Below are 23512 nucleotides of genomic sequence, written 5' to 3'. Positions count from 1 at the left end.
TAAAACAGAAAGACGTGCGCTAACCATTAAATTTTGTGCTGTACATAAATCCATTGGGGTAAATATATTTTAAAATGTCAACTTTGTAAAATTGCTGCTGGATAAGATTTCCCCATCCTTTCACAGTGATTTAACTGAAAGAATAAAATGTCCAGTGAAACTATTGAATTTGAGTTTCTGCTAACTAATGTTAAGTCTTAGATCGGCATTTTCAGCTTTTTGGTGAGCAGAAGGACCAGCACTAGCCATTGAATTTTTTGTTGCCTCGCTCAGTGCTTTAACTTTTGTGTTTTTGGTTAGACATTGTTCCCTTTGAGCAGTTGTGGTGTCCCATGATAGAAAGCAACCTAATTAGTGACTGCTCAACTGTTGCAAACAGGTTTCTCTTGAACACTGTTCTCCAGTGTTATCCTCTTTGAGGGATGGTAGCGATAATCTTTAGGTCCTTTTTTTTTATTGTATCATTTATTTGCAATTTATGGCTGTAGATGCCATTTGCTATTCATCTCTGATCAGACAAATGGTTGTTCATTTTCTTGAATGTTGTACAGAACCCTCAGTACATCCAGCCTTTCTATCATTACTTAATATTTCCCTGTCAAGAACACTGATAAATCATGCAAGCAAAAGGGACTTCCTAACTATGACATTGTAATAGCAAATGAATTTAATTACCATTTATAGCCAACCAATTTACAACTTATCCTTTCATACTGTAATTTTATTAATTTCTTTATAAATTCTTAGCCAAATGCTTTCCAAAAATCTTGACTTGCAAATTGCACTAGACTTCTCTAGAAATTCTGGCCTCAAAAAGCATTTTAAATGATTTTATTCAGCACAGTGATTCAAGTTTAATTTTTCAAATGGAGTCCACTAATGGCCAGCTCAGATCTACAAGCATTTTGCTAACTCCAGTATTCCAAACAGCAAAATTTTACTCTATTTAAATATCCAGATGAACAACTACGATAAATTGCCCCTTTTTGTCAGAAGGACTAACAGGGTAAATACAGGGGGTTATGGGGATAGGGCCTGAGTGGGATTGTTGTTGGTGCAGGCTTGATGGGCCAAACGGCCTTCTTCTGTACTGTTGTGATTCAATGATGACACGAAAGAGAACTGAAACTCTTGTTTCCTTCCGTTTCTGTAATCAGTGTGTATTTTAAAAAGACAAAGACTACCCCCAGGGTAGCATTGTTGCCTTGCAGCGCCAGGGACCCGGGTTCAATTCCCGGTTTGGGTCACTGTCTGCACGGAGTCCGCATGTTCTTCCCATGTCAGCGCAGGTTTCCTCCCAGTGCTCTGGTTTCATTGCACAAGTAGTGCTGGTTAGATGCCACGCATTTTACTTCGAGTGTACCTGAACAGATGCCAGATTGTGACAACTAGGGGATTGTCACAGAAACGTCAATGCAGTGTTAATGTAAACCTACTTACAACACTAATGGTTCAACTTTAAACCCGTTAACATAGAGAAATGCGAAGGTGACTTAAAAGAAGTTTATAAGATGATGGGGGGATAGATAGAGTGGACATTCAGAGACTATTTCCTCAGATGGATGTAGCTGTTACTAGGGGGCATAACTATAAGGTCCATGGTGGGAGATAATGGAGGAACGTCCGAGATAGGTTCTTCACTCACAGAGTGGTTGGGGTGTGGAATGGACTGCCTGCTGTGATAGTGGAGTCAAACACTTTAGGAACTTTCAAGCGGTTATTGGACAGGCATATGGAGCACAGCAGAATGATAGGGAGTGGGATAGCTTGATCTTGGGTTTGGACATAGCTCAGCATAACATTGAGGGCCAAAGGGCCTGTACTGTGCTGTACCGTTCTATATTCTATTAAGTGTTGCATTATGGCAAAGGCCTGAGCGGTGAGCAGAGCCAGGCTAACTTGCCTAAATGCAAGTGGATGGGGGCAGAGAGGCACAGGTGAAGCAGCAGGTTGGCACAGGGGAAGGGGCAGAGTGCCAATACAGGTCGCTGCTTTTGACAAAGGACCAATGGTGGAGTCGACCGGGCAGTAGGACCCGGAGGTGGAGAAGGGTTCATATGGGTGGGTGGGTGGGGGGGGGGGGGAAGAAGAAGTGACGGCCAGAATATCTCCCCTCACAACGGGAAAAGGGGCACAGTTGGCCTGACCCGTCCCTCAGCACCAAGTCTTCCCCTCTGCCGTTGGAAGCCACTTCTCAGACGGCTCGTCTTGGCAGATCAGCCGCCAAGTCTGGCTCCATTTTTACCCTCCTCTGACGTTTTAAACAGTCGCTGTGTTTAAAGTACTCTCCCCGCTACACGAAACAAAACAAACTCCTCTTACCCGCAAACCATTCCGCTCGACATTTTTAAGCCCCCACCGTCCGCCAACTGACAACAAAATTTGAAGGAACCAACCACCCTCCTCCAGCTGCCGGCCGCGCGCTCCCCCTCCCGCCGCGCATACGCCGGAGCAAGCCGATGGGCAGGCCGGGAGTTGGAGTCTCGCGATCCCGCCCCCCCATGGCAGCGGGCATCGGCCGGGACTACATTACCCGGCAGGCTGTGCGGGCTGCGTTCCCGCCCCCGCCCCCCACGGCTCATGCACCGCCCTCACCGGCGTTCATTGGACAGAAGCTGGTCAGACTATTCCCCAGATCAGAAGTCCATTGGTTATCTGAGGTGTCAGTTAAGGCATCCTGTCCAATAGGCAGGCGGGAAGGTGGGTGATTGACAGAAGGGTGTCGTATATTTATCCCGAACAGGCGGCAAGTTCTCTCTTTCGACGGGTGGATCTGAGAAGGAAGGTTAGTGCGAGTTGAAATGGAGTTTTTAATGTCCAAAAAGTCTCTTAGTGTCCATTTCTTTATGGAGGATTAGTTAGTAAACGCTTCTACTTAGAGCGATAAGCAGTCAGAATCTATATTTGAATTGAAAGTGTAAATAAATCCCCGTGTTTTTGCAGGAGGCGATGTTATCAGGCCTGAGCCGACTATCCCTGGTGGCATGGTGGTTAGCACTGCTGCCTCACAGCGCTGGGGACGTGGGTTCGATTCCGACCTCGGGTCACTGTGTAGAGTCTACACTTTCTCCCCGTATCTATGTGGGGAGTAGGGCCTTATAGAGGTTTACACGTGGAGACAGACCCCTTTGGCGCAACTTGTACATGCCGCCATTTTTTTCAAACCCCTAAGCTAATCCTAATTACCCCCATTTAGTGTATATCTCTATACCCATCGTACTCATATAACTGTCTAAATGCTTTTTAAAAGACAAAATTGTATCCACCTCTGGTGGTTTGTTCCAGATACGCTCCACCCTCTGAAAAAATTGTCCCTCTGGATACTTGTGTATCTCTCCCCTCTCCTTAAACCAATGCCTTCTAGTTTTAGATTTCCCCTAACTTTGGGAAAAGATATTCATTATCCAGTTGACCTGTGCCCCTCCTTACTTTATAGAACTCTAAGGTCACCTCTCAGCCTCCTATGCTCCAGAGAAAAAGTTCCAGTCTATCCAGCCTCTCATAACTCAAACCATCAAATCCTAATTGCACCCTAGTAAATCTTTTCTGCATTCTTTCTATAATAGGGTGACCAAGATCTGGGTGGGATTGAGTCTGCACCAACAACAATGTGCTGAATGTAGGGATTCTATGACTATCTGTGTGGGCTTTGTACATTCTCCCTGTATCTGTGTGGGTTTCCTTTGGGTGGTCTTGTTACCTCCCACACTCCAAAAATGTCTTAATTGGATTGGCCATGCTAAATTGCCCCTTGCTGTTGGGGGATTAATAGAATAATTGTGGAGTTAGGGCCAGGGTGGGATTGTTGGTGGTGCAGGTTTGATGGGCTGAATGGTCTTGTACACTTTAGGGATTCTGCGATTCTCACATGGTATTCTTTTCATCGCTGCTTTTAAGTGAGATAAAAACACAATGGAGTGGATGAAGAAAACAAACAAAAACTGAAAAGTTGGAAAATTTCAGCAGGTCTGATGGCATTGTGGAGGGGGGGGGGCCTGTGGCAGTGGTGGCTGTGAATAGAACCAACATTGAGTTGAGATGATCCTTTGTCAGATCTTTCAAGTGAGAGCTCAGTTAATCCCTGTTTAAGTGGTTTCAATTTAAATGGCTTTATTTTTGTCTGGGTTCCATTTAAAGTGTGGTATTCCTCACTTCACATGCAAACTGAGATATGGGGATATGTGACATGATGGCATATTGGTTAGCACTGCTGCTTCAGTGCCAGGGACCCAGGTTTAATTCCCATTTTGGGACACTCTGGAGTTTGCACATTCTCCCCCATGTCTGCATGGGTTTCCTCCCACAGTGCAAAAGATGTGCAGGCTTGCTGTGTGATATGTCCTCACATTCCTCTTGTAATTGCATGATCTGGCCTCATGATTCTGAGCAGTGAAACTTGTGATCTGCACCATTTTGACCTGCACATTTCAAGAAATATTTTGCTGTTTTCAGTTAAAGTCTAGCTTTCACATTTTTTTCCTTTAAAAGGATGGTATCCCTGAGTGGAGACTTTTCAGGAATGTAACCATCACTTTAAGTGAGCGCTCAGTAATGTTGAAACCATGATAAGCACAGTAGCCTTGGTGAGAAGTTGTTTGTTGTTTTGAGGGATGGTGTGAAGAGGGGGCCAGATATGCATGCATATGATGTATTTAACTGAAAAGCTGAGTTAATTAACCTTTGCTAAACTGATTGCAATATGTTGGATCAGACTTGTTGTTTTGTTTCCAGGTGTCCTTGAAAGCTAATGGAAGAACTGTTTTTAGACCTTGGGGATGGACTGGAGAAGTGCATTTGCCTGCAGATTGGCACTACTGTGAGTTAGTCTGGAGAGTCTTTGTGGGGGAGAGGGTTGGAGGCTTTGTAATGTAGACCCACTGTATTTATAAATAGTTATATGGTAAAGATAAAAGGAAACTAGTATTCCCAGTAAATTAACATCTTGGCTGAAAACAATAACTTCTATGTTGTCCACCTGTTGTGGACAGTACCCATGTTTGAGCATTTGTGTCCTTGAGTTGGAGTGCAGCACAATGGAAGGGTGAAGTAGCCTGAGGGGAGGGGGGGTGAAATCTTTCTGAATTGTGCCCTCCTTGGCAGTCAGGGGCTGGCTGGAGGCCAATGCCCTGCTGTGATGGCTTGAAAGGTGACAATGGCAGCAGCCTTGGTGGATGAAGAGATTAATAACGATGACTTTTACACACTTGAACGTCAGGCGAAAGGGTTGGTGAGCAAGAGGCAGTGGAGAAGATTCCATTTTGCTTGGGTAGAATTGTTTAGAACCTGAGCCTGCCTTGTTTTATTCTTGACATTGCCAATGAAAGTATTGCATTAAAGCCATGCTTGATTACTATTTTGTGGCTGAGGCTTAATTTTGAAAGCCATGTGAATTAATAATTTCTATACTTCAGCTCACACTCTATTGTGTCATTTCAGGCTTGGTGTGATAGACTGCTGATGAAATATTGGCTGTGGCATCTGACATAATGGTGCCAAAGGCACAGGTAAGAATTAGTTATTTGTAAAAGATGAAATCAGAATTCTGTACAAGTTTAAAGGAATACATTTTAGCAGAGGGATGTTTTTTAAAGAACTTAACAAATGTTGAGCCTGTGATGAGCCTTTTTTTCTATTTCTGACACCTCCAATGAAAGTATTGTGCCAAAGCAATGCTTGATTACAACTTTGTGGCTGAGGCTTAATTTTAGAGGCAGTGTGAGTTAATCATTGTGATGCTTTCAACTGACACTGTATTGTCATTTCAGGCTTGGATAATAAACTACTGATCAAACACTGGCTGCTGTCAAAGTGTCATTGGTACTGGAGACGGGTAAGGATTAATTACATGTAATCAGGATTTCAAAATGTAGCTTAAATTGTAGGAATGCATTTTAGTAAAAGGTAACTTTACAGATGTTAAGCCTGTGATGAGCCTTTTTTCTATTTCTGACACCTCCAATGAAAGTATTGCATTAAAAGCAATGCTTGATTACTGCTTTATGGCTGAGGCTTAATTTCAAAAGCTTTGTAAAATTTCTCTACAACTCTAACATCATTATTATGGTGTTTTGGGCTAAGGTGATGAAGTGCCAATGCAGCACTGGCAGCAAAATATCAAATTTCAGCAGTTGACTGATGGTGTAAACAGGTAAGGATTAATTACTTGTAATAGGATAATTCCTGGATCCAGTTTAATCTAATTTGGATTGTTATGTACTGCTCACCTAATGGACCTTGCCATTTGTGTTACATATATGAAGTGGTCTGTGTTGAGACCAGTAAGTGCTAGATGTTTAAAGCATGCATTTATAGTGGAAGATTAGCTGTTTTAAGAACATTGCAAATGTTGAGCCTGTGAGCTTTTTTCTATTTCTGACATCTCCAGTGGAAGTGTTGAATTAAAGCAGTGCTTGATTACTACTCTGGCTGAGGCTTTATTTTAAAAGCATTGTAAACTAATTTTATTTATTATTAACTATTATGGGTACTTCCAGGCACAGTGGTAGCTGCTGATGAAATACTGGCAACTGTAATTTGGATGATACTTCAACAGTAGCAGCAATCTGCTGGCACTTAATGAGAGCTATGGTAAGTGTTAACTGAGAGGGTTAAAGTTGTGGCTGATAATTTTGATATTAGAAATGCCAACTTGCTGTTAATTTTAATTTTGGGCAGAAATAGTGTATAGAATGCAAGGAGACAGAATTATGCAGGAGTACTCAGTGGTTAGCACTGCTGCTTCACAGCACCAGGAACCTGGGTTCAATTCAAGCCTCAGATCACTTGAGTTTGCATATTCTTCCCCATGAATGCATGGGTTTCCTCCCATGGTCCAAAGATGTTTGGGTTGGGTTGATTGGCTGTGATAAATTGCCCTTAATGTCAGGGGGATTAGGACTGTAAATATGTGGGGTTATAGGGATGGAATCTGGGTGGGATTGTTTGGTGCAAGCTTGATGGGCTGCATGGCTTCTTTCTGTACTGTTCATTCTGAATGTAGAACACCATTCTTCACTTCACAGCACAGAATACATTCAGTATTGTAATGCAATAGTACATGCAGGGAGTTTGTGGTGTCAGAACTGGGTATGCATCTTGCAGATACTATCCTGTTTATAGGCAATGGAGTCCAAAAATACCAGCAAATGTTGATTAAATTTGAGATTTTTTTGACATCAGTGTCAATCAGCATAAGTGTGTAGTGGCTATTATCCTTCTGATAAATTGATGTTTTATTGCACACTGAAGTAGTGTAATATGAATTGACTGTTCTAAGTTAGAGCTACACTTGGAACTTCACAAATATTGAGCCCATGATGAGTCTTTAATATTTCTGACATCTCCAATGAAAGTGTTGCATTAAAGCAATACTTGATTATACTTTGTACCTGAGGCTCATTTGCGCAAGTGTGCCATAGAATTGGATGTACTTGATATTACTGACCCAAATGTTTTAATTGTTACAGGTTATCGATTTTGACTGGGTGACTTTGGAAGCATGTGAATCACATGGCAAATTAGGCTGGTGTCTAATTGCCACACAGCTATTGGGAGCATATTCATCAAGATGCACACCTTGTACTTTGACTTGATAAATAAATCAGTTGTCTTAAATATGGTATTCACTTTTTTAAATTATATTGACTAGTCCTCATCTGGTACTGTTGAGAATGTTAGGACTTGAAACAGCTGAAGACAGCTTTTGATAAGGTCCATGCAAGAGATCAGTGAGCAAAATTAAAGCTTGTACTGGGGATAGAGAAATGGTTGGCAGACAGGAAGCAAAGTGGGGAGATACAGTCCTTTTCAGAGTGGCAAACAATAACTAGTGAGATACCAGAAGGTTCAGGGCTGGGACCCCAGCTATTCACAATATACATTACATTCAATTCTTTTGTCTAAATCACTAATGTCCAAATTTGCAGATGACACTAAGCTAGGTGGTAGTGTGAGGCAAATGCTAAGAGGCTGCTGGATGATTTAGGCTGGCAGAGTGGGCAAATATTTTGCAAATGCATATAATGTGGGTAAGTGGGAGGTTATCTACATTGGCAAAAACAGGAATGAACATTGTTATCTGACTGGTGACAGTTTAGGAAAAGGGGAAGTGCATGTGACCTAGGTGTAATGGTGGAACACTTGGTGCAGTAAAAAGTCTCAACATCAGGTTAAAGTCCAGCTGACTTATTTGGTAGCACAGTCACAAGCTTTGGAGTGCAGTTCCATCAGGTGAATGGGAGTTCTTTGCAAACAGGGCATGTAAAGACAAAAATCCATTTACAAGATAATAGTTGGAATGTGAGCCTTTACAGGTAATCAAGCCTTAAAGGTACAGACAATTAAGGGAGAGAAGGTTAAGCACAAGTTTGAGATGTGTATTGTCTCCAGGTAGGATGGTTAGATTCTGCAAGCCCAGGCAAGTTGAGGGTGATAGATAATGTGACATGAACCCAAGATTCCAGTTGAGGCCATCCTTTTGTGTGGAATTTGGCTATTAGTTTCTGCTCAGTGATTCTGCATTGTCATGAAGGCAGCCTTCCCCAACAGGAAGAGATGTGTTGTCTGGTGATTGTCGAGCAGTATTCATTCATCTGTTGTAGTGTCTGCATGGTTTCCCCAATGTACCATGCCTTAGGACATCCTTTCCTGCAGTGTATCAGGTAGATAATGTTGGCTGAGTTGCCAGAGTACATACCTGGTGGAAGATCATCTCATGAGATGATGGCATCCATGTTGATCTGGCATGTCTTGCAGAGGTTGCTGTAGCAGGGTTGTGTGGTGTCATGGTCACTAGATGGTTGGGCAGTTTGCTCCAGACAATGGTCTGTTTGAGGTTGATTATTTGAAGGCAAGGTGGGGATGGCCTTGACAAGATGTTCATCTTCATCAATGACCTGTTGAAGGCTCTAAAGTACTGGAAAATGAAGGGTACTCTGCCATGTCCCATGTTTGGCTTGAGGTTGGTGTAGCTTTGTGTTCAAACTGTCAATCAATGACTCCCACTCACCTGAAGGTGCAACACTCAAAGCTTGAGGCTTGTGCTAACAAACAAATCTGGACTTTAACTAGGTATCCTGTGCCAGCATCTCAACATGAAGGTTGGCATGCAGGTACAGCAAGCAGTGAGGAAAGCTTGTGACAAGCAGATTTGAGTATAGGAGTAAGGATGCCTTCAAAGTTCCTCAGGACTTTGAGGCCATACCTTGAGTATTGTGTGTAGTTTTGGCCTCTTACTCTGAGGAAGGACTTGGTGGGAGTCCAGTGACAGTTCACCAGACTGATTCCTGGAATGACAGGACTGACAAATGAGACACTGGATCAACTGGGTTACTCACTGGAATTTAGAATGAGAAGGGAATCTCAAACATAAAATCCTTGGGCTGGATGTGGGGAGAATGTTTGATATTGAGTGCAAAACTCACAGCCTAAGAATAAGGGGTAAGCCATTCAGGCCTGAGATGAGGAAAAACTTCACTCAGTTGTGAACCTGTGGAATTCTCTACTGCAGAGAGCGGTTGAAGCCAATTTGTTAGTGATGTTCAAGATGGAGATAAGACATGAGCCTAGTGGCTAAAGGGATCAAAGGATATGGAGAGAGTGGGATACTGAAAGTGCATGATATTATTAAACCTGTACCACCATTCAAAGGGCCAAATAGCCTGTTCATGCATCCATTTTCTAATTTTAAGAGGAATTTTTATTAATTCTTTGATGTCCAAAAAAAGCTGTTGCATGTCTAGTAGAGCAGGTCCTAAATTATTTCCAGTGTCAGTACACTGCTTGAATATAGGTTGACAACTGTAATTATAGTTAACTCAGTCAGGCTTTGAGAAACGAACATTAACAAAGCATCCTATGCTAACACGTGCCTTAAAATAGATGTCTGGACAATCTATTTGTTTGAGATAAAGGACTCCAGGAGAATGTGTTCCTGCCTGCTCTTTAAGTAGGTCCAAGGAATCATGAGTTAGGTTTTAATGTCTCATCTGAATGATGGAAACAATGCTTTGGATGAATGCTACAACTGAGCAATGGCTGTTCTAGCCTACCATTTCCATTTTACAACTGATAATCCAGCCAGAGCTGATGAAATGCTCAACAATTAACCTATGATAGTGATTTGATGCTTCCAGTCCTGCCAACATCTGGACTGGGGATAGGTTTTTGATTACCTTTGCCTGCAGAATGAAGTGCACGTGTGGGTGCTGGAATTATGATTGGCTACTGTAACATGGGCAAATTGTTAGAAGTACCTGTGCCTCCAACTAAAGAGACCATTGTCTTCATGCTATAGTACTAATTATGGTTGCACAATTTGAGTTGTATAATGCTTGAGTTTAAATGTGGCTGCTTAATGGTCAGTGCTTACCCTGGTGGTGAGGAGAGAAAATAATTGACCATGAGACATAGGAGCAGAATCAGGCCACTTGGCCCATTTGAGTCTGCTCTGCTATTGAATCATGGCTGATTTTTTTAAATCCCCTTTTTCCCATAACCCCTTATTAATCAAGAATTATTTGGAGATTGAATGATTAGACTGGGGTCATATATTTGAGCTTGGCTAGTTTAATCAAATCTAGATGGTGAGAGTCAGTTCAGATTATACTTGATGTATTTCAAGCCAAATGGTTCCATGATCTAGGCTGATTTTAGGCTGATTGATTGGGTACTAAATTGGACCTCCCTGATCCTCGCACGTTAGGTGTAGACTAAAATCATGAATAGGTCACAGACAGTGGGACGGCGGCACGGGCTCGTTGGGCCGAAGGGCCTGTTTCCCGTGCTGTGTTGTTCTTTGTTCTTTATTATGGATCTTACTATGATCCTGGCTCAGGAAGCCTAGCACTAGTAAGGTGCAAGGTTTTACCAGGTTATGTGGAGTAGCCTAATGCAATGGCAGTCTCAAAACCATTACGCTTGATGTATGTCTAGGCTATCTGAACTCCATTGTGGTAGGGGAGGTTTAATTTGGCACTCCGGTTAGCACTGCTGCCTTGCAGGGGCCTAGGTTTGATTCCTGGCTTGGGTCAGTGTGTGGAGTTTGCATGTTCTCCCTGTGTCTGCATTGGGTTTCCTCCATGCTTCAGTTTCTTCCCACAGTCCAAAGATGTGCAGGTTAGGTGGATTGGCCATGCTAAATAGCCCTTGTGTTAGGGGGACTAGCTAGGGTTAATGCAAAGGGTTATGGGGATAGGGCCTGGGTGAGATTGTGGTTGTTGTAGACTTGATGGGCTGAATGACCTGTACTATTGGATTCTATGATTCTATTCCAAATAATAAGCTGAAAGAGGCAGAGGAGAAAAGCTGCATATCTCACATTGGACTAAGCAGCTGCTTGAAGTGCAACAGTCTGGGTAATCTGATCAGCTGAATCTAATGTTCAAATGTGTTAGTTCATATCTTGGAACAGCAAAAATAGGCAAAAGCTAATCGTGCACATATTTGCAATAAAATGACTTGGTCTTTGTGGAAGGGGGATTCTGTATTTATAACCAGCGTCATAGACAGAGTTAGGTTTAGTAAATGATGGGAAGGAAGGAGTTAAAATGATTTGTACCTAACCAGTTCACGTTGGCAGTTTGCTCATGTGAATGATAAACACTTGAAAGATGATTTTAATGTTACATGATCATTTAACACAAATATATTAGGAGGGTTGAAATATTCACTACAGCCAACATACAGATGTTGCTGGGACTACAATAGTTTAAAAGTTCAGAATTGGAAGTTATTTGGCCAGCAGAAAATACAATGAAGTTTCGTATTCAGGACAAATGAAGAAACATTTAATAAAATATAAAGGTTCATTGTCAAGAAAGTATCAACTCTTGGGTCCAGCGATGGTGCTATCTATTTTTCGGGCAGAATGCCAGTGGGAAAGGTATTTAAGTAGAAGCATAGCAATGAGTAAGTTAACCGTGCCAAGGGGACAGGTATCTGATTTTTGAGATTAAAAAATGAAAGATCACCAAGTCGAGCAGTGTTTCACAATTGGCTGAAGCATCCATCGTGTATTGGACTGATATGTTAGTGTGAAATGAAATCAAGTTTAAGCTAATTAGCAGGAGTACTTTAGATATCAAAGATATAATCACAATGACAAAGTGCACAGAAGGGTGTGTTGTCTGCCTGGTGCTCGGGTACAGGATGTCACAGCTGGGCTGCAGAGGAACCTGGAGTGGGAGGGTGAGAACCCGGTCGTTGTAGTACATGTGGGTGCCGGCGACGTAGGCAAAGTGCGGACTGAGGATCTGCAGAGGGAGTATGAGAAGCTGGGAATGGAATTAAAAAGTAGAACCGACAAGGTGGTCGTCTCTGGGCTACTGCCTGAACTGAGTGCAGACGGGCGTAGGGTTGACAGGATAAAGGAAGTGAATGGGTGGCTCAGGGATTGGTGTGGGAGGAATGGGTTCGAATTTATGGGGCATTGGCACCAGTATTGGGGTAGGTGGGACTTGTTCGGGCGGGATGGGGTTGGTCTGAATCGTGCTGGGACCAGAGTGTTGGCGAATCGAGTAAAGAGGACTGTAGACAGGGCTTTAAACTAATTAGGGGGGGGGAGGGTGCGAGGGTAGGTGACGCTACGAGGTCTAAAGTTAAGGATAGGGTACAGGTAAGGGAAGAGGCCGAGGATGTCCCAATTGGTGGCGTTACGGCAAATAGGGTCCAGGTGAAGGCTGGGATGAAAGCGCTTTATCTGAATGCACGAAGCATTCGGAATAAAGTGGATGAGCTGGTGGCGCAGATCGACACAAATGGATACGATCTGGTGGCCATTACAGAGACGTGGCTGCAAGGTGACAGGGACTGGGAGATGAATGTACAGGGCTATCAAGTGTTTAGGAAGGATAGGCAGGAGGAAAGAGGGGGTGGCGTAGCTCTGCTGATTAAGGATAGTATCAAGGTGGTAGCAAGGGATGATATCGGAGCCAAAGAGCAGAACGTGGAATCGTTGTGGGTGGAGATTAGGAACAGCAAAGGGAGGAAGACGCTGGTGGGTGTCGTCTATAGGCCCCCGAATAATGATCTGGAGGTGGGGCGGGCTGTTAACACGCAAATAAGTGCGGCGTGCAGGAATGGGACGGCAGTAGTTATGGGAGATTTCAATCTGCATATTGATTGGTCGACCCATGTTGGACGAGGTGGGCTCGAGGAGGAGTTCTTGGAATGCTGCCAGGATAATTTCCTTGAACAGTGTGTGTTGGAGCCGACGAGGGAGCAAGCTATCTTGGATCTGGTGCTATGTAATGAGGTGGGTAGAATTAGGGACCTTGCGGTGAAGGATCCTCTTGGAGAGAGTGATCATTGTATGGTGGAGTTTCTGGTGCAGATGGAGGAGGAGAAAGTGGGTTCCCGGACGCGCGTCCTTTGTTTGAATAGAGGGGAGTATGGTAGGATGAGAGAAGAATTGGCGAATGTGGACTGGGGGAGCGCGTTGGAAGGTAGGTCTGCTGAGGAGCAGTGGAGGATCTTTAAGGAGATCTTTCTTGGTGCTCAGCAGAAATTTATTCCGATGGTTAAAAAGGACAGTAGGAAGAGAGGTAATAAGCCGTGGATAACGAAGGAGGTGAAGGAAAGTGTTAAACTAAAAGCGGAGGAATTTAGAGTAGCTAAGAGCAGTGGGCGAGAAGAGGATTGGGAAAGGTTTAAATGTCAACAAAGATTGACAAAGAAGTTGATAAAGGAGGGTAGGAGAAGCTATGAGGCTGGGCTAGCGCTTAATATAAAAAAGGATAGCAAGAGTTTTTATAAATATATAAAAAGGAAGAGGCTGGCTAGGGTGAACGTTGGTCCTTTAGAGGATGAGAAAGGGGAGCTAGTGGTAGGGGATGGGGATATGGCGAAGGTCTTGAATAACTTTTTTGTTTCTGTCTTCACGGAGGAGGACGTGAATAATTTGCCGGGTGTTAGCGATGGAAATGTGGTAGGAATGGAGGGTCTTAATGACATTACTGTTACTAGAGAGGTGGTGCTCGACAGACTGGAGGGGCTGATTGTGGACAAGTCCCCAGGACCGGATGGAATGCATCCGAGGGTTCTGAAAGAAATGGCGGAGGTGATAGTGGATGCCTTGGTGGTTATTTTCCAGACGTCGCTGGATTCCGGGGAAGTGCCGGAAGATTGGAAAACGGCTAATGTTACGCCGTTGTTTAAGAAGGGTGCCAGGCAAAAGGCGGGGAATTATAGGCCGGTTAGTTTAACGTCTGTGGTAGGTAAAATGTTAGAATCCATCATTAAGCAGGAAATTGCGAGGCATCTTGAAGGGAATTGCTTGATAGGGCGGACGCAACACGGTTTCATTAAAGGGAAGTCGTGTCTGACAAATTTACTGGAGTTCTATGAGGATGTGTCTAGGGCAGTGGATAGAGGAGAGCCGGTGGATGTGGTCTTTCTGGATTTTCAGAAGGCGTTTGACAAGGTACCTCACAAGAGGTTATTGCAGAAGGTCAGGGGACATGGAGTTGGGGGTAGGGTGTTAGCGTGGATAGAGGATTGGTTGTCAAATAGGAGGCAGAGAGTGGGGGTCAATGGGTGCTATTCGGATTGGCGGATGGTGACTAGTGGGGTGCCCCAGGGGTCGGTGCTGGGGCCTCAGCTATTTACCATTTATATAGATGATCTGGAGGAGGGAACCGAGTGCAGGGTGTCGAAATTTGCTGATGACACCAAGATTGGGGGAACGGCAAATTGTGCGGAGGGTGTGGAGAGTCTGCAGAAGGATCTAGATAGGCTGGGCGAATGGGCCAGGAAATGGCAAATGGAATTTAATGTTGGCAAGTGTGAGGTGGTCCACTTTGGTAGGAAGAATGGTAGGAAGGACTATTACTTACGTGGCGAAAAACTGCAGCAGGCGACGGTGCAGAGGGACCTCGGGGTCCTTGTGCATGAATCGCAAAAACCCAGCTTGCAGGTGCAGCAGGTGGTCAGGAAGGCGAATGGGATGCTGGCCTTCATAGCGAGGGGGATTGAATATAAAAGTAGGGAGGTCTTGCTGCAGCTGTATAGGGCATTGGTGAGGCCGCAGCTGGAGTACTGTGTGCAGTTTTGGGCGCCGCACCTGCGCAAGGATATTTTGGCCCTGGAGGGAGTGCAGAGGAGGTTTACTAGGCTGATACCGGAGTTGAGGGGATTGAGCTATGAGGAGAGGCTGAATAAACTAGGCTTGTACTCGTTAGAGTTTAGAAGAATGAGGGGAGATCTCATTGAGACTTATAAGATGATGAATGGGATGGATAGGATAGAGGTGGAGAGACTCTTCCCGCTCAAAAAAGACAGTAGGACTAGGGGGCACAGCCTCAAGATAAAGGGGAGGCGGTTTAGAACGGAGTTGAGGAGGAACTTCTTCACTCAAAGGGTGGTGAATCTCTGGAATTCTCTGCCCGTTGAAGTGGTGGAGGCTGCCTCGCTAAATATTTTTAAGAAGCGGGTTGATGGGTTTTTGATAAGAGAAGGGATTAAGGGTTATGGGGAGAGGGCGGGAATGTGGAACTGAGCCACGACAGATCAGCCATGATCTTATTGAATGGCGGGGCAGGCTCGAAGGGCTAGATGGCCTACTCCTGCTCCTATTTCTTATGTTCTTATGTTCTTATAATTGTAATGAATTTTGGCTTAGAACTTCGGACCTTTGGAGTGGTCTTTAGCACCAGCCAGTGTTAACCTCAGCTGTGTGGCTAATGTCTTATTTGTCTTGTATGTCTTCCATGTTTTAAAAATAAATTTTATTCACGCTTTGTAACTGAGATTTATTGCCTTTGTGAAATTAATTAAGTCTTCAATAAAGTTTATTGGCACTAAAGGAATTGGATTGAACAGTCAACAGACAATTCATAGGCAGTACAAGAAGTTTGGAATTTATATAGTTTAGTTTTTTTTGAGAATCAGGTCACCAACATAAAATTTCCCACAAGAGCCTTGCATCTTATTAATTGCAGGAAGTTTGAATAAAGGAAATACAGCAGAATGGATTGGATTATTTCTCAAGGTAGTACTAAAAGGCATTAATTCTCAAGGCTTCTTGAAGAATTCTAGGATCTAATGAGAATGGAGCAGCAGTGATATAGAGAATGAATTAGAGGTAAGTGGTGGTTCCTCAACTGAAGAATAGTGGTGTAACCAAGAATGAGAATTTTGTCCACTTTTCTCAGTTTTATTGATAGGGGGTTTAGACTTGGTACCAGCAACATCTCTTCCAAACTTGAACACCATATTGGACATTTGAAACTAAGTGCTGGACATTTTCAGGAGATCTGACAATCTATGGAAAGAGAAACTAAGTTGATGTTTCAATTCAATGATCTTTAAAGTATTGCAAATTTGCTGGTGGTATAAGAATGGGATTTATGGAAGACATTGACAATGAGCAGGTGGGTGATTTTGATAAATGAGGCTTTAGTGGAAGACAAGGAATTGGATTGAACAATTAATTAGTGGTTCTTAAGTATAAGGAAAGCATAGTGCACAAATTTGGAATTTTTTTATATAGTTCCTGTAACGATAATGTTCCTCCAGAAGCTTTATAAAACAAGACATGCACCAAGTCAAGAGAGATTGGGCAGAAACTTGGTTAGTGTTAGGTTTTTAAGGAACACCATTACGGAAATTGAACAAGGTACAGGCCAAGATGTTGAAGGAGGAGATTTGAGTTTAGGGCTGAGGTAATTTGAAGGCATGGCCACCAATGAAGTAAATAGAATAAAGGATGCACAATAGGCTAGAATTGGAGGAGTACAAATATCTAAGTTTTAGACCTGGAGAAGGATCTAGATAGGCTGGGCGAATGGGCCAGGAACTGGCAAATGGAATTTAATGTCGGCAAGTGTGAAGTTGTCCACTTTGGTAGGAATAATGGTAGGAAGGACTATTACTTACATGGCGAAAAACTGCAGCAGGCGACGGTGCAGAGGGACCTCGGGGTCCTGGTGCATGAGTCACAAAAACCCAGCCTGCAGGTGCAGCAGGTGGTCAGGAATGCAAATGGGTTGCTGGCCTTCATAGTGAGGGGGATTGAATATAAAAGTAGGGAGGTCTTGCTGCAACTGTACAGGGCATTGGTGAGGCTGCAGCTGGAGTACTGTGTGCAGTTTTGGTCGCCACACTTTTGGCCTTGGGAGTGCAGAGGAGGTTTACTAGGCTGATACCAGAATGGAGGGGGTTGAACTATGAGGAGAGGCTGAATAAACTAGGCTTGTACTTGTTAGAGTTTAGAAGAATGAGGGGAGATCTCATTGAGGCATATAAGATGATGAATGGAATGGATAGGATAGAGGTGGAGAGGCTCTTCCCGCTCAAAGGACAGTAGGGCTAGAGGGCACAGCCTCAAGATAAAGGGGGGGGGGGGGCGGTTTAGAACGGCGTTGAGGAGGAACTTCTTCACTCAAAGAGTGGTGAATCTCTGGAATTCTCTGCCTGTTGAAGTGGTGGAGGCTGCCTCGCTAAATATATTTAAGATGCGGGTTGATAGGTTTTTGATAGGCAAGGGGATTAAGGGTTATGGGGAGAGGGCGGGAATGTGGAACTGAGACACGACAGATCAGCCATGATCTTATTGAATGGCGGGGCAGGCTCGAAGAGCTAGATGGCCTACTCCTGCTCCTATTTCTTATGTTCTTAGATGATAGTGGAGACAGGAGGCCAAGGTTATTGAGAGATTTGAAACTAAAAGATAAGAATTTTAAGATTGTGTTACCTGGCTAAGAACCAATATAAGTCTGAGCGCAACCCAGGGCTTTGTGCGGGCATGGGTAGTGGCGTTCTGAATGGAGTTTATGGAAGGCAGAATGAGAGGAGCTGGCCAGCAATGTCAAGATTAAGCCTGGGGATAACCAGCGGATGGACGAGGAATACAGCAGTGTATTGATTGAGGTAGTGGCAGACTTGAGTGATCTATGGTGGACTTGTTGATGGAGCAGATATATGGTTAAAATCTCTTGGTCAGACATCCTGGTTCAACTTCCTTTGCTGGGAGACTGATGGAAATGGCAGCTAGGGAGTCAATATTGTGGTGGGAACTGAAGATGATGGATTCAGTTTGTTTTTATTTTAAAAATTGAAATCATATGGCATTATTTTGGCTAGATGAACCCAAATGTTTGTATTTCTCTTATGCCAGCAAGGAGGTAGGACTTGTAGAAAACAATGGAGGAATAATATTGTGTACCATGGTCAATTATGGGGAGGTGGTAGCATTTTGGTAATATCACTACTAGTAATCCAGAGACCCTGGCTCTGGGGTAATGATAGCCATTATGGCAGCTGATGGAATTTGAATTTGCATCAGCAGGCTCAAGGGGCTAGATGGCCTACTCCTGCTCCTATTATGTTCTTGTCTGGTATGTAAAGCTACTCTTAGTTTCATGGTTACTCTGACTATGATCAATTGTTGCAAAAATCCATCTGGTTCACTAATGTCCTTTTAGGAAAGGAAATCTCTTTGCTGCTGCTCTGGAGTCAGGCCAGAACAGGCAATGTGGTTGATTTTTAACACCCTTCTGAAATGGCCTAGCAAGCCATTCAGTTGAAGCCCAATTAGGGATGGGCACAAATACTGACCTTGCCAGTGACACCCACATCCTAAACAAAATAATTTTTAAGAAACTTGCAAATGTGTCACTGAGCTTACCGAGACATGTGGAGTAACCTATACATTGCTTAGAAATGCTTTTAGAAACATGAGCTGAGTGCAAAAGCAATACAACTGGTAATTGCAAATTTAAATAGTATCTCATAAGAACCAGAAGTAGCCTGCTCTGCTATTTTATAAAGGGAAACATTCTCTCCACATCTTTGTCAATTCCCCCTTATCGTCTACACCTCAATTAGATTTCTTCTAAACTCCGGGGAGTGTAAGCCTAAACTTACCCAAGCTCTCTTCATACAACAAACCCCTCATCTCTGGAATAGAAGCAAAATACTGCAGATGCTAGAATCTGAAACAAAAACAGAAAATGTTGGAAAATTGACAGCATCTTTGGCGAGAGAATAGAGCCAATGTTTCAGCAGAGCAGGTCAGCTAGATTCGATACATTGGCTCTATTCTCTCCCACAGATGCTGTCAGACCTGCTGAGATTTCCCAGCATTTTCTGTTTGTCCCTCATCTCTGGAATCAGTGTTGTGAACCTCAAGTAAGGGGCCCAAAATTGTACACACTATTCTACACCTGGTCTTACTAACACTTTGTACACTAGTAGTTACACTTCACTACTTACTTCAATTTTAGCGATAAATGCTGGGATTCCATTTGCCTTCCTTATTGCCAACTGTACCTGCATACTAGTTTTGTGATTCATGCACTAGGGTACTCAGATCCCTCTGCATCAAAACACTCAAAAAAAAATTCTCTCCAATTAAATAATAATTTGCCTTCATATTTTTCTTACCAAAATAGACAGCCTCGCCCTTTTCAACATTAATCTCCATTTTGCTCCATTCACTTAACCTATCCATACCCATTTGTAAATTCCTTATTTATCACAACTTACTAAACCATCTATTTTAGTGTCATCTGCAAATTTGACTTTGGTACCTACTATCACTTCCAAGTCAATATAGACTATAAATAGTTGGGGTCTGAAGACTGAACTCTGTACGTAGAACATTACAGCGCAGTGCAGACCCTTCGGCCCTCAATGTTGCACCGACCTGTGAAACCAATGACCATTTAAATGCCCTTAATATTGGTGAGTCCACTACTGTTGCAGGCAGAGCATTCCATGCCCTTACTACTCTGCGTAAAGAACCTACTTTTGACATCTGTCCAATATCTACCATCCCTCAATTTAAAGCCATGTCCCCTTGTGCTAGCCATCACCATCCAAGGAAAAAAGCTCTCGCTGTCCACCCTATCTAATTCCCTAATCATCTTGTATGCCTCTATTAAGTCACCTCTTAATCTTCTCTCTAATGAAAACAGCCTCAAGTCCCTCAGCCTTTCCTCATAAGACTTTCCCACCAAATCAGACAACATCCTGGTAAATCTCCTCTGCGCCCTTTCCAATGCTTCCACATTCTTCTTATAATGTGGTGACCAGAACTGTACGCAATACTCCAAGTACAGCCGCACCAGAGTTTTGTACAGCTGCAATGCGACTTCATGTCATCCCACTAGTTACATCTTGCCAGCCAGGAAAAGACCCACTTATCCTAACTCTGCTTTCTATTGGTTAGCTAATCCTCTATCCAAACTGATAAATTGTCCCTAATCCCGTGTGAACTAACCTTTAGCGTGGCACTTCAATTCCTTCTGTAAGTCCAGATATACTACAGCTACAGGATACCCATTATCCACCTTGCTTGTTACATCTTTGACAAACTTGAGCAAACTTGCTGACTCTGATGGATTGCATTTTGCAGTGTTTAGCACTGCTGCCTCACAATGCCAGGGACCTGGGTTTGATTCTGGCTTTGGGTCATTGTGTGGAGTTTGCATGCATTCCCCGTGTCTGTGTAGGGTTTCTCCAGGTGATCTGGTTTCTTCCCACAGTGTGTGGATTAGTTTGTTTGGCCTTGATAAATTGCCACTTAGGGGGAATAGGAGAGTAAATATATGACATTACAGGATAGGGCCTGGATGGGATTGTTGTCGACACAGGCTCAATGGGCCAAATGGCCTCCTTCTGTTGATTCAATATTAATAACTTCCAACAATTTCCAAATGACAAATGTTAAACTAATTGACCTATAGTTTTCTACATTTTGTTTCCCAACCTTGTGGAATAATTATTATTAACATTTTCCCATATCCAATCCAGGGAGTTTGGAATATTGGAACCAATGGATCCACTGCTTCCAATGCCACTTCCTTTAAGGTCCTGGCATGTAGGCCATCAGGCTCTAGGAACATGCCTGTCTTTGATAGTAATTTGCTCAGGACTTTTTTCCTTTGCGATGATGGTTCCAAGTTGGCACAATGGCACAGTGGTTAGCACTGCTGCCTTACAGTGCCAGGGATCTGGCTTTGATTCCAGCCTTGGGTCACTGTCCGTGTGAAGTCTGCACATTCTCCCCATATCTGTGTGGGTTTCCTCCAGGTGCTCCAGTTTCCTCCCACAGTCCAAAAGCCGTGCTGGTTACATGGATTGGCCATGCTAAATTGTCCCTCAGTGAACCCGAACAGGCACCATAGTGTGGCGACTAGAGGATTTTCACAGTAAATTCATTGCAGTGTTAATGTAAGCCTACTTGTGATCAATAAACAAAAACTTTAAAAAAAATTCAATAACCTCTGCATTTTCTGTTACTATGAGAATGGTATTCATATCCTCCATAGTGAAAACTGAGACAAACTATTGATTTTAGTGTCTTAGCCATGTCTGCATTCCCTGCTATTATCATCTTCCAAGGGATTATATCCTCAGCGCAACCCTCTCCCTTCCCCCTCAATTCCAGATGGATTGTTGAGAAAAACTCCAACCCAATTCCACACTCCTGGTTTGATAGCTTGTTATGGAAGGAAATGAATATTTTTCATCTAGAAGTACAACAAAAACACTTTAACACTGTGACATAAAATCTACAGTAGAGGGCATTCTAACTCCACAGTGATGACATTGTGCACTGCTAGAGAGTTGAACAGTAAGGGCCCCATTTTACTATTGCATTGTGCCTGTTTTCAGGTGTGAAAACTTGGTAAAGTCAGATGTGAGGCGAATAGTGCGATCCCCGCATCCATGCAGATTCCCACTTCACCAAGGCCCGAAAATGGCTGTGATTGGAACTGTGCCCATTTTAATGCATTTGCATGCATTTAAATTGACTTAATGAGCTGGATGCTCAATCTTACCGACAATTCCCCCTTCGCCATTGCATTCGCCTGTTCAGATTTGGCGCAAAACAGACATGCTCAGCAAAGCTCTGTTTCGGGTGCTCCAGCTTCTGAAGCGGTAAGTTCAAAGTTTCAAATGGCTCTCTGACTCAGATTGGTGGTGGGAGGGGAGGGTGGGGTGGAGAGGAGGGAGGCCTGATCATTCTCTGGCGGGGGTGGGGAAGGACACCAGATGGATCTCTGGTTGGGATGGGGGGGTGGGTGCGGGTCCACAAAAAGATTAGCCATAATCTTACTGAATGGCTCGAGGGGCCAGATGACCTATTCTTGCTCCTGGTTCTTATTTGCCCCACTGATTTCCCCCCCTAAGCTACACAGCTTGGGACACTAAAGGACAACTAACCATGGGTGATCCACCTAACCTACATATCTTGGGATGCTAAGGGGCAAATAACCATGGCTAACCCACACCTTTCCTCCTGTGGGAGGAAACTAGAGCACTCGGAGGAAACCCATGCAGATACGAGGAGAACATGCAGATTCTACTCAGACAGTGACCCAAGACCAGAGTTGAACCCAGGTCCCCGGTGCTGTGAGGCAGCAGTGCTAACCACTCAAATTCTCTAGATATTTGCTTCCTGATTTTGACTGTCGTCCTGTAAGGAATTTCAACCAATTTAGCACGCCAATCCACCTAACCTGCACATCTTCGGAGTGTGGGAGGAAACCCATGCAGACATTTTATGTTCTTAAGCAGCCCTGTGACTGAATACAATTATGTTGTACAAAACTTGAATCCTGGATTCATAGACCATTTCCAGGCAGATGTTGCAATCTTTCAACCAATGCTGCAGTCCCTTGTGTAAGCAAAGAAAAGAAAAATATAAGGTGTAATCAACCGCCAGTTTAGGATCTCAAACAATGATAAGACAGAGTACAGGAATGAGATAGAGAATCTGTTGAATTGATGTGGCAACAATAATCTCTCTCTCAATGTCAACAAAACAAAGGAGGTTGTCATTGACTTCAAGCAGCGTAAAGGAGCACATGCTCCTATCTACATTAAGGGGACAAAGTAGAAAGGGGTGAGAGCTTCAAGTTTTTAGGTGTCCAAATCACCATCAACCTGTCCTGGTTCCCCCCCCCACCCCAACACCGATACTATAATTAAGAAAACCCACCAACGCCTCTATTTCTCAGAAGTCTAAGGAAAATTTGGCACGTCAGCTACGACTCTCACCAACTTTTACAGATGCACCATAGAAAGCATTCTTTCTGGTTGTATCACAACTTGGTATGGGTTCCTGCTCTGCCCAAGACCGCAAGGAACTACAAAAGATCATGAATGTAGCCCAATCCATCATGCAAACCAGCCTCCCATCCATTGACTCTGTCTGCACTTTCCGCTGCCTCAGCAAAGCAGCCAGCATAATTAAGGACCTCACGCACCCCGGACATTCTCTCTTCCATCTTCTTCTTTCAGGAAAAAGACACAAAAGTCTGAGATCCCATACTAACCGACTCAAGAACAGCTTCTTCCCTGTTGCTGCCAGATCTTTGAATGGACTTACCTTGCACTAAGTTGATCTTTCCCTACATTCTAGTTATGACTATAAAAGTACATTCTGCACTCTCTTGTTTCCTTCTCTATGAATGGTATGTTTCATTTGTATAGCGTGCAGGAAACAATACTTTTCACTGTATGTTTATACATGACAATAATAAATCAGATCAAAAAGAGAGCAGAA

The 23512-nt window shown here is 43.5% G+C and overlaps 1 protein-coding gene, 1 long non-coding RNA gene and 3 other non-coding genes across 6 annotated transcripts in view; 4 read left to right on the top strand and 1 right to left on the bottom strand.

The window, feature by feature from the left end:
- traf7 (TNF receptor-associated factor 7) overlaps positions 1-2432 on the bottom strand; it is a 66966-nt gene extending 64534 nt beyond the window's left edge. The window contains exon 1 of the mRNA XM_080206860.1: positions 2323-2432. The gene's annotated coding sequence lies outside the window, so the exon portion shown is untranslated. The remainder of the gene's footprint in view (positions 1-2322) is intronic.
- A 311-nt stretch (positions 2433-2743) lies between these two features.
- Positions 2744-7614, top strand: LOC145354692 (uncharacterized). Of its 2 annotated transcripts, XR_013888895.1 has the most exons (6): positions 2744-2785; positions 4732-4816; positions 5437-5504; positions 5766-5830; positions 6495-6588; positions 7467-7614. It is a non-coding gene; the product is annotated as an uncharacterized LOC145354692 (long non-coding RNA). The 2 variants fall into 2 exon arrangements; XR_013888894.1 differs by lacking the exon at positions 2744-2785 and having other exon boundaries at positions 4011-4816.
- LOC145355220 (small nucleolar RNA SNORD60) lies at positions 5608-5700 on the top strand. Its single transcript, XR_013888946.1, has one exon. It is a non-coding gene; the product is annotated as a small nucleolar RNA SNORD60 (small nucleolar RNA).
- LOC145355219 (small nucleolar RNA SNORD60) lies at positions 5920-6012 on the top strand. Its single transcript, XR_013888945.1, has one exon. It is a non-coding gene; the product is annotated as a small nucleolar RNA SNORD60 (small nucleolar RNA).
- On the top strand, positions 7309-7397 carry LOC145355217 (small nucleolar RNA SNORD60). Its single transcript, XR_013888944.1, has one exon. It is a non-coding gene; the product is annotated as a small nucleolar RNA SNORD60 (small nucleolar RNA).
- Positions 7615-23512: the final 15898 nt, after the last annotated feature.

This window comes from Carcharhinus amblyrhynchos, chromosome 18 (assembly GCF_965287045.1).
Source record: "Carcharhinus amblyrhynchos chromosome 18, sCarAmb.v2.hapA, whole genome shotgun sequence".
NCBI lineage: Eukaryota > Metazoa > Chordata > Chondrichthyes > Carcharhiniformes > Carcharhinidae > Carcharhinus > Carcharhinus amblyrhynchos.
Note: the sequence above shows the minus strand (reverse complement) of the source record. Positions and strands in the feature narration are given on the sequence as shown.